We start from the raw sequence: 9725 nt of genomic DNA, 5'->3' as shown, positions 1-9725 counted from the left end.
AGTCGATACCACATTGGGAAGTGCGTTAAAATTGAGTTACAAGATTTGAGGATACAACAACAATAGAGTGAGTTAAATAAAAGCGTATAAAAAACATGTTCCGTTCAGAGGGAGATTAAGCGCAGCTCACTCTCTGCTGGAACGCGGCGAGGGTGTTTCAGGGCAAGGTTCCTCGGTGCACCATGGAACGTGATATATGCCTTCTAACTCTAGATGCACCTTCTTGGCTCTTTCGGTAAAGTCACGTAGAAGCGAAATAATAAAATAATAAAAATAAAACATAATAAAATACAATTCTCACGACGTTTCGGCCACAACGCAAGCAGCCGTCCTCAGGTGAAGAACAGGTCTGTCAGACGCTGTCTTTCCGACAGACCTGAGAATTGTATAATAAAATACAAGTCGGACGCTGTCTTTCCGGCAGACGTGAGAATTGTATTTTATGATGTTTTATTTTTATTATTTTATTATTTCCCTTCTACGTGACTTTACCGAAAGAACCAAGAAGATGAATCCCTGCAGTCACGAAAGCTTTAAATCTAGATGCACTTTGTGCCAAACTCATCGGTCCTGCTGCTGCTGCTTGTGATTTGCCCCGCGGAATCACGCGACCTTCACGAGTTCACGGCAGTGGGGAGCGGGGTCCTGAAGAGGATCCTCTGAGGCAGTGTCCAAACGTTTTGCAAGGATGGCAAAGATTGACCAACCCGACTCGCTTACATTCATGCAAATAATGTAAACGCAAGAAATAAACGGAGCTACAGAAAATGTTCCCAAGGGAGCGATAAAGGAATTTGTATTGAGATGACTTTTACAAGAGGGAGTGCGATTGATGAAACCGAGCTGTGGAATGTGCCAGACTTAGGCATGCGCTCTGCTAGTAGCAACATTTGCGCTCTCTTGTTTAGTTACTCAACAAATAGTTTTGTGCAAAAACATGTTATTTATTTATTAATGACAATAATAATTTCAGGTTTACTCTCCAACACACCGGTGTGCTGTTTATGGTACAAACATTACTAGTTGGCTGGTGGTGGGTTTACTGACACATTTATATTTACGCGATCTAGTATGGATAATATCGGCTCTCCATCTAAGAGTATGCATCTCGATGTTAAGTCTATGAACCTCCATACGAGTATATGTCTGTATGTATGTGGAACTTCTCTCGCACGGTATGTAGCCAACCGTGCTAATCGGATGTGCGGAGTACATATTTCAAACCATTGACCACATGGTACACAAGTGTCAATTCGGGCTGGAGCAGTGGTGCAACGGTTAGCGTGCTTCACTATGAATCTGGCTATCCGAGTTCGATTCCTGACCACAGCTAGCATCAGTGATGTCAGAACCATTCCTGTCCTCTGGTATCACTTTTCCAGCCTGCAATGACCCTGCATGGAAAAATATGTTAAAACTAAATTACGGCTCACATACCATGAAGAAAAAAGCCTACTGCGTGTTAAACTGTAAAGGCGTTGCACAGTAATCACTCTCGTAGAGAGAGAGAGAGAGGACGACTCAGTGACACCAGGAGGAGGAACCACGGACGAGCGGGAAGGCAGCAGCAGCCACACGGTGAGAAGCCGTGCGGCTGCTATGTGTAGTGACATAGAATGGGTCACTACGTAGCATAGCGCTGGTTGCTGGCAGAGAAGGGTATCTGCAGTTGCAGCAGCCCTGTCTGACAGCAGGTCACGTGATAAGTCAGAGAGAGGGATGTAGGGGAAAGGTTACAGAGGGGGCACGTGAGGGAAGCCCGGGAACCCGCTAGTAGGTTCTAGGAGGGGGGCGTGGCCGGGGCGGGGCGAGGCCACGCCGGGAGGATAAAAGGGAACCCCGAGCAGGAGCTCGGGGCTGTCGCCTGGAGTGGGATCCCCTCGTCGTGCTGCTGGAGTCTTCGTCGCCGTCTTCATCTTCTCAGCATCGTCAGTCAGGCGGTCTGCCAGCTGTCCTGACTGGGAGCTGTAGTCACTTTCTGTGGACTGTGAAGGCTGTTAATAAATAGAGTGCCTCCTACTCCTAGTGTCTCTGAGTCAGTCACTACATATGTATGAACGTGTTATGGGCCAATTACTAATAATTACACCTGAATGGAGTTCCGTTGTGGTGCCGGAAGCCGGACTCTGCTGACAGCCGACCCGGCTAAGATTCCAGGCTGTCCGTACGCAATGCCTGCGCCATCCGCCACCTCCACTTTGTAAGAAGCAGCAGCAGCGACGAGGAGGAGATCACGGAGCGCTCCGACCCCATCGCCGCTGCGAGGCGCCCGCCTCTCTCTGTCTGCCGGGGGCGTTGTGGGACAACTCTCCCATCGACTCTCCCGATAGGAGCTCGTGCCGATCCCGGCCTCTGCTGGGATCAGCTGCAGGCCGATAGAGACGTGGCACCAGAATCAGCATGTTTATTTATAGCGGAGAAATCCGATGAGCTATGAAGCTCTTTTTTCACAGATGTTCAGTAGGGTCAGGTCAGGGAGTTGCTACAACAAGCAGTACAAAAAAATTAGTGCAAAGTATAGGAGAGTAAGCAAATCACTTACAAAATAAATATATACAAAACCAACTCCTAGGTTTGACCAAGGAGCAACCAGTTGCTGAAGTGGTAAATTATGTGATGTTTTGAGGTGCTTGTCCCATTACAAACTTTGACAAGGACGTTTTAAGATGTCCACGTTTAGCTTGTTTTACCCGCTGGGAATTCAAGAAAACAGAACAAGTCGCATTTGCAAGAGTCGCTCGGGTCAGCAACATGACCAAAGCAAATAACGTAAAAACAACGTCGTACATTCAGCAATAATGGAAATTGGAGCAGAAGCAGCCAAATGGAAAGTATGAAAGAATTCAGAAGAAATAAAAAAACGGCGCACAAACACTAATCAATATTAAATGCATTTCCAGGAACGAAAGTTGGCTCGAACAAGTTACTTTTTAAAAGCCATTCACAGCAACCAGGAGGAGGCCATTGGAGGCAACTCTGGGCAAGCATTGCACTCCACTGCCTCTCGTCTGTGCACGATATCGCTTTTCATTCAACTCGATACTGTTAGGGGGAAGGATCGGGTACGGTGGGGAGCGACAGCTTTAACAAAGCGAAACCCCCTCTTTATGAACTAAATCCCATTTTACTTCCTCCCGCGAGGAGCTTTCTTTGTCATTATTCGCATTGCACGATGAGGTTATCTAGAAGCCGTCGCTTCTGAGTGCAGTGGATCGGAATGAAACGGGGGTGGGGGATTGTTTGATTTTCACTTGCGTGGAAACTTCCTGCTCACTGTATGTGGACTCATCTGCGCGCCAGCCACTCAATTCCCGACTCACAAATACGACGGAGGGCGGAAACATCATCAACACCACCATCACCACGGCGATACACTCCCACTACTCCCGACTCAAATATCTGGCTCAACCACCCTCATGTAAAGCAAAAAAAATTAACCCGTAAAAACAAAGTTTTTCACTATAAATCCTTTATATGCGTGGCATCGGTTTTATTTTATTATTCATTTCTTTCTTGAGTAAGAGTTTCATTTTATTCACATTGGAATTTTAAATTAAATATGAAATTTATTTTTTCCTAAAAAGTGTAAAATTTTGGGAAAAAATTTTCACGAAAATAAATTGTCACGCACAACGAGTCTGTGTGCAAAATGTCAGCTCGATTGGATCACGGGAAGTGGGTTAAAAAACGACCGAAAGATTTGCACGGTCGTAAGCGCGCAAGCAAGCAAGCAAGTGAACTTAATATAAAGGATTTAAAAAGATAGTCGTTGCTTCACGTGTACATGGGCCACACAGACAAGACTCGCCGGGATATTTAAGTCACGAAGACCGCCCGCTAATATTACCAGTGGCCACATTCGGTCAACATTTAGCTTGCCACCGTGTTCAGGCACATCGGGGGCGTGGAGCGGTGAGCGGGCTTCAGCCGATTTTGTCTGTCGTGTTTGGGTGGCGCGCCATGGGCAACCAAAACACAAACCACGCTGGCACAAAGAGAGCTGTGACGGCCGCCACCGCCACCATCCATCCCACGCACCGCGGAGGCGAGGGTTGTTTGGGCCGCGCAAAGATTTGCGAAACTCAGAGGGGGGCCCCCGTGCTGCGGAGGTGACTCGGGGTGGCAGTAGAGCAAGCGGGCTTTGTGAACGCAGTGTTGTCACAGTGTGCGTGTGTGGGGTTTATCTTCTTGGTTCTTTCGGTAAAGTCACGTAGAAGGGAAATAATAAAACAATAAAAATGAAACATTATAAAATACAATTTTCACGACGTTTCTCTAGAAACTCTGGATTCTTCCTCCCCCTCGTGTTCTCATTTATATATAAAAAAAATAACCCGTAAAAACAAAGTTTTTCACTATAAATCCTTTATATGCGTGGCGGCTAGAGTCCTCTCATCCTCTGGCTTGAGATGGCTGCCACCTATGGGTCAGATGATTGCCTGGCACCATTAAGCAATTGGTAATTAAATATCATTTTTTTTCCTAAAAAGTGTAAAATTTTGGATTTTTTTTCACGAAAATTAATTGTCACGCACAACGAGTCTGTGTGGAAAATGTCAGCTCGATTGGATCACGGGAAGTGGGTTAAAAAACGACCGAAAGATTTGCACGGTCGTAAGCGCGCAAGCAAGTGAACTTAATATAAAGGATTTAAAAAAAGACATATACAGAACATGCCAAGGCCAGGACCCTCTTGATAAGCTTTTTTTGGGCTTAGCCTCCGAAAGAAATGTATTATTATATACATTTAGATATTGAAGTTAAAAGTGTGATTTGGCTGGCTGGGTACCCTGGTGGTCAAGAGGTAATGGACCTCAGTGGGATCTGACCTGGTCGAAGGACACGATGCGATGATATTAAGCAATTTGTACTTTTACATGTTTTACTTGTATTTATAGTCAGTGACTCAATCTTGATTTGAAGTTTTCGTGACTGCAGGGATCTTTGTTTCTTTCGGTAAAGTCACGTAGTTAGAAATAAAATAAAACAAATCACGACGTTTTGATCGCAACACAAGCAATTGCTGTAGTTTTCCCACCCGATGACGATTGCTTGTGTTGCGATCGAAACTGTCGTGATTTGTTTTATTTTATTTCTAACTACGTGACTTTACCGAAAGAATAAGAGAGTCAGTGACTCGCTTAGCATTCCTGTACTTTGCACTCCTATAATTCTTGTTGTTGGAACTTTCTGACCCCGAGCTTCATAGCTCATCGGATTCTTCCAGTCTAAGTACAGACTCCGATTGCGATATGCAATTGTGAATTCGGGGCGTCGTGTTATTTTATTTTCGTCGATTCATTTGGTGAAGGCCTCATCTCTCAGGCGGGTTCTGAATCGGGAAGACGGCCCTCTCGCATGTGAATGAGTGTTTCATGTCACTACTGCACGTGGCGAGGTGGTGAAGTCATCCGAGTGCATTGCGCCATGAACCAACCACGTGACCACAGCTTTATTACGGGCCACGGCGAACGTATGCATGTGTGTGTTGAACTCCTTTCGCACCGATTCATCTCCTTAGTTCTTTCGGTAAAGTCACGTAAATATACGCTGCCAAGCCTGGTGGTGTTCATTCAGACGCTGTCTTTCCGACAGACCTGTTCTTCACCTGAGGACGGCTGCTTGCGTTGCGGCCGAAACGTCGTGAGAATTATTTTATTGGTTTATTTTTATTATTTTATTATTTCCCTTCTACGTGACTTTACCGAAAGAACCAAGAAGATCCTTTCGCACCGTACTTAGCCAACCCGCACCTCCGATTAGCACGGTTGGCTACGTGCGGTGCGAAAGAAGTTCGACACGTACAACCGTGCTAATGGAATGTGCGGAATAATGACAGCAAACTGAACACAAGAAGCAGTCAGCGGCGAGTGCCATCTGAGCCGGTCCTGTGTCACCGGTCCACATTGACCAGCGTCGATGAAGCACAGAGCGGCGAACAGCATCACCGACTCAGCGTGCCGTAGAAGCCTTCGTCGAGCAGTGGATTGAGAGATCGGTGCACGTTGCGTATGGTCGAGTGGTAATAGGTTTTTAGGCTTTTATCTGGCACCAAAACTGACACCTTTATACAAGGGGTCATGTTTGCAATAACCACAACACTTGCAGCCAAAAGGCGTCATTCTGGTCCAACACCATGTGAGACTAGGCTCTAAGAAAAGCCGTCTCGGGTGTGGACCAATCAATTTCAAGGACAGTGCATATCATTATCAGAGTTGTCTCTTTTTGTTTGCATTTTGACTGCAAGTGTTGTGGTAATTGCAAACATGACCCCTTGTATAAAGGTGTCAGTTTTGGTGCCAGATAAAAGGGTAAAAACCTATTACTATATTTTGCTACTTGCAAAGGAGGTCTCATAATGTGGTGGAGTGGTTCAGTACGCGGCCTTGTAACACCGCAACAATAATGCCACGATGGCTCTTGGGTGTTGTCAAAATTTGTATTTTATTCTCAAAGCATCACCTCACAAATCAAAAAATTGAATGACACAAGAAAATACACGCTGATTGAATCCGATACATTCTTAACATCAGGGAATCAAAACATAAAATGAAGCCTGTTACATTGAGCGATCACTAAAGTGCTGTTGTCTGTGCCTTGATTTTCGGATGGCTTCTCTGTGCGCGAATATCCACATCCCATTCCATCTGTTGTTTTGTATGTTGCTGCTGCTGCTGTGCTCACGCAGCACCGCGGATCTCCCGTGCAAACAAAACAAAAACACAGCCGGGCAACAACTGCCTGAAACGGTAGCATCATCGGAGGAACAGAGCCAATCAACCCAACACTCAAATCTGCATGGAATGCCCTCTCCCAAGTTTCCCACCCGACCAATCAACGACACCTGTGGTCACTGCCGAGGGACCTGCGCGCTCATTGGCCAATTGCATGGGATGGGTTTTGGTTGCGAGGTGTGTGAAAGTTCAACTCGTTCCATTGTTACAGTTATCGCCTCTCTTTGTTGTAATATTTAAGCAACGTATTTCGGTAAACGATCATGAAACAATGTGTTTTTTTTTTACAATCATCGCGTGATTATGTTCACGTACTAAAGTTGCGCGCGATTATAATTAATCTAATAAAGGCTGCAATAGGTAACCACTTTTAACAGAACGTTAAAATATATTATAATCAATAAATTAAGTAACATTTTGTAATGGAGGGAAAAAAACCATTTCATTTTTAAAATAAATTTAAGATTTTCATGTATAGTTACGTATTCAAAACACTTAAAAAAAGCAAATTACATACTATATTCAGATTTCGGGACGTATGTTTATATTTTGTGATTTGTAATTGAGATGAGCAAGTCGTGTGTGACGGACATCAGCTGACTGACCATATTATGATGATGATAATTTTGAAATGGAACAGGATTTGACCGTGATGTGTTGGTGCAAAAGGGGTTCCAACAGCGCACACACTCAAGGGATGGGAACGAGTAACACAGTTCATGAAGCACAATTCACACGCACGCACACACATCATGAATCTTATTGCTTTATCAGTAAAAATCAAGATTTGTTGTAAATGCAGACCGTTTCACCCAATTACGGATACACCCACGGTGTGTGTCCTTTAACACCCACTTCACGTTCAAAGAAAATCGAACCGATTCTCTTAACAATTGAAATTCACCGAAGGTGGAACGTTTGTACGCTCTCGTAAATTTGTTGACTGAAGCTGCAGAAGGGGGGAAATAAACTTACTCGACTGCGACTGGACGCTCAGAAAACCAAAACTGAACAAAGGCCAACAACACAGTCTCGTCGATGTCAACAACAAAAACACACGCGACAGCGAGATGCTTTAATTGCCATCTTCAACAACAACGACAAAGAGCCAGGTGCCGTGGCCAGTTTCGACGCGTCGGCCCAGTCAGTGGCAAACGAACGCGTTAGAAACGAGCTTATCAAAACTCGGGGTCCCATTTCAATCGGCGAGAGAGAGCGCAACTCTTGAGAGGGTCTTATTTTGGCAGAATGGAGCATATGGGGGGGCCCTCCCCACCCCGCCTCGCCTGTCCCCCCCCCCCTCGCTCACTCAGCCGCAGTTTGAGAACACGTTTAATCCGGAGCACGGGAGAGACATTTGTAGGACGTACAGATGTGACATCTGCTCAGCGTCGCTCTCTCTCTCTCTGCCTGTCTGTCCGCGTGTGATGTGGCCCTGCTTACTGCCCGGTTGGCGACATCGAAATGGATCAACAGTGCCCTATCTCTGCCGCTCCAAGCGTGCGCAGACAAGACGTCGCGAGTGACTGCAGGCACGGCATGAGAACTGCGTTCGAATGGAACTGCGGATTCAAATGACCACTGCACCCACCACCTTCGGGCAGCTTGGATGAGGAAAAACTAATTAAGAAGATGTGAAACTATATACCGTGCATTTGCTTTGTAATGCTGAAACAAAACACATTGATTCTGTACTGCCATTCATCGCAGACCTTTTGTGTGGAATGCCATAGAATCCCATATTTGTAAATTTAACTGATGGGATCACCACAAGCGAAATAAAACAACAAAACTAAAGCTAAGACTTCTCGTTGAGAAAGAGTGGTATAGTCCCTGGACCAGAGGCGGCAAGATGGCTTTCTGGAGAAAACTAACAGCTGCGATTGACATAACGATGCACGGTGAAGAAAAATAATGGCACAAATCATCCACTTCAAACTATTTCCTCGCTGTAACTAACGGCGAATGATGTTCTGTTGCTGCTGCTGCTGCTGTAGAGGTGCGCAAGCACAAATAACAAACAAAAACAACGAAACGCACATCGATAACACTGCGTACAAGTGAAAAAGAATAATTGGGCGACGTTTCTGGCAATGGCCGTTTTGCTTCACAGCACGTGATCATTTATACACGATGATGAAGGACCATTTCTAGAAATGTCACCTCTTGTTTGCACTTCGTATATTGCTCGGCAATGTTTCCGGCTATAACTGTAATGCTCTCCCCTCCCTTTATTTGCAGGCCTTTTTTCGGTAACTGCTTTGCAAACGACAATCTCTCGCTTGAGTGTTGCTGGGCAATATTCAAAAGTCTACAACGCAGCATGGCGAGCTTTTGCGAATATTCTTGGGGTTACGAGCGCAATATTCTACATCCGATTCGCCTAAGCGAACTGCGCGACGCCAGCTCTTGCGCGCAACAGTAACTCCACGATGAAGCACCGGCTGTGTTGCTTTCGCATGAACTTCATGAGAATTCTGTTCGCTACAAGGAAAAACCTGGACATCGCCAAGGCATCAATGCACGCCTTACGAGACCGAGCCTTTTGATGTGACCACGATACTTTCTACCCGCCTTTTAGTCAGTGGCTACAACAGGAGGGAACGCGTCCACCAAGATCTTCCCTGGCAGGTATCCGACCACCTGGTATCAATTCCACAAACTGGTGTCGGCTGTCAAGTCGCTGGCACAAATAAAGACCCCACCCCGTATCGCCTGAACAGACTGTTGGGAGAAAATGCTGTTAGCGAGCACCTAAGAAGGCCGGCACGGCACACGAGGGGGTGGGTGGCCAGCACCACGCCCGGCCGCCTTTGTCTCCCGAGTGGCGATGTTTACACACCGCACGGGGTACTCATTTGAGGCTGAGTCGACCTAGGGAAGGCCCAGAACCGGTTTAGACAATCGTCACTGGTGCTGGCCGTGAGCGAGAATCGAACTCTGGTCGCGGGGTTCGTAGCGCGGGGCGCTAATCGCTAAACTACCCACTTC

Source organism: Lethenteron reissneri, chromosome 6, assembly GCF_015708825.2.
Source record: "Lethenteron reissneri isolate LAM-NWPU_2019-01 chromosome 6, ASM1570882v1, whole genome shotgun sequence".
NCBI classification, from domain to species: domain Eukaryota; kingdom Metazoa; phylum Chordata; class Hyperoartia; order Petromyzontiformes; family Petromyzontidae; genus Lethenteron; species Lethenteron reissneri.
Note: the sequence above shows the minus strand (reverse complement) of the source record.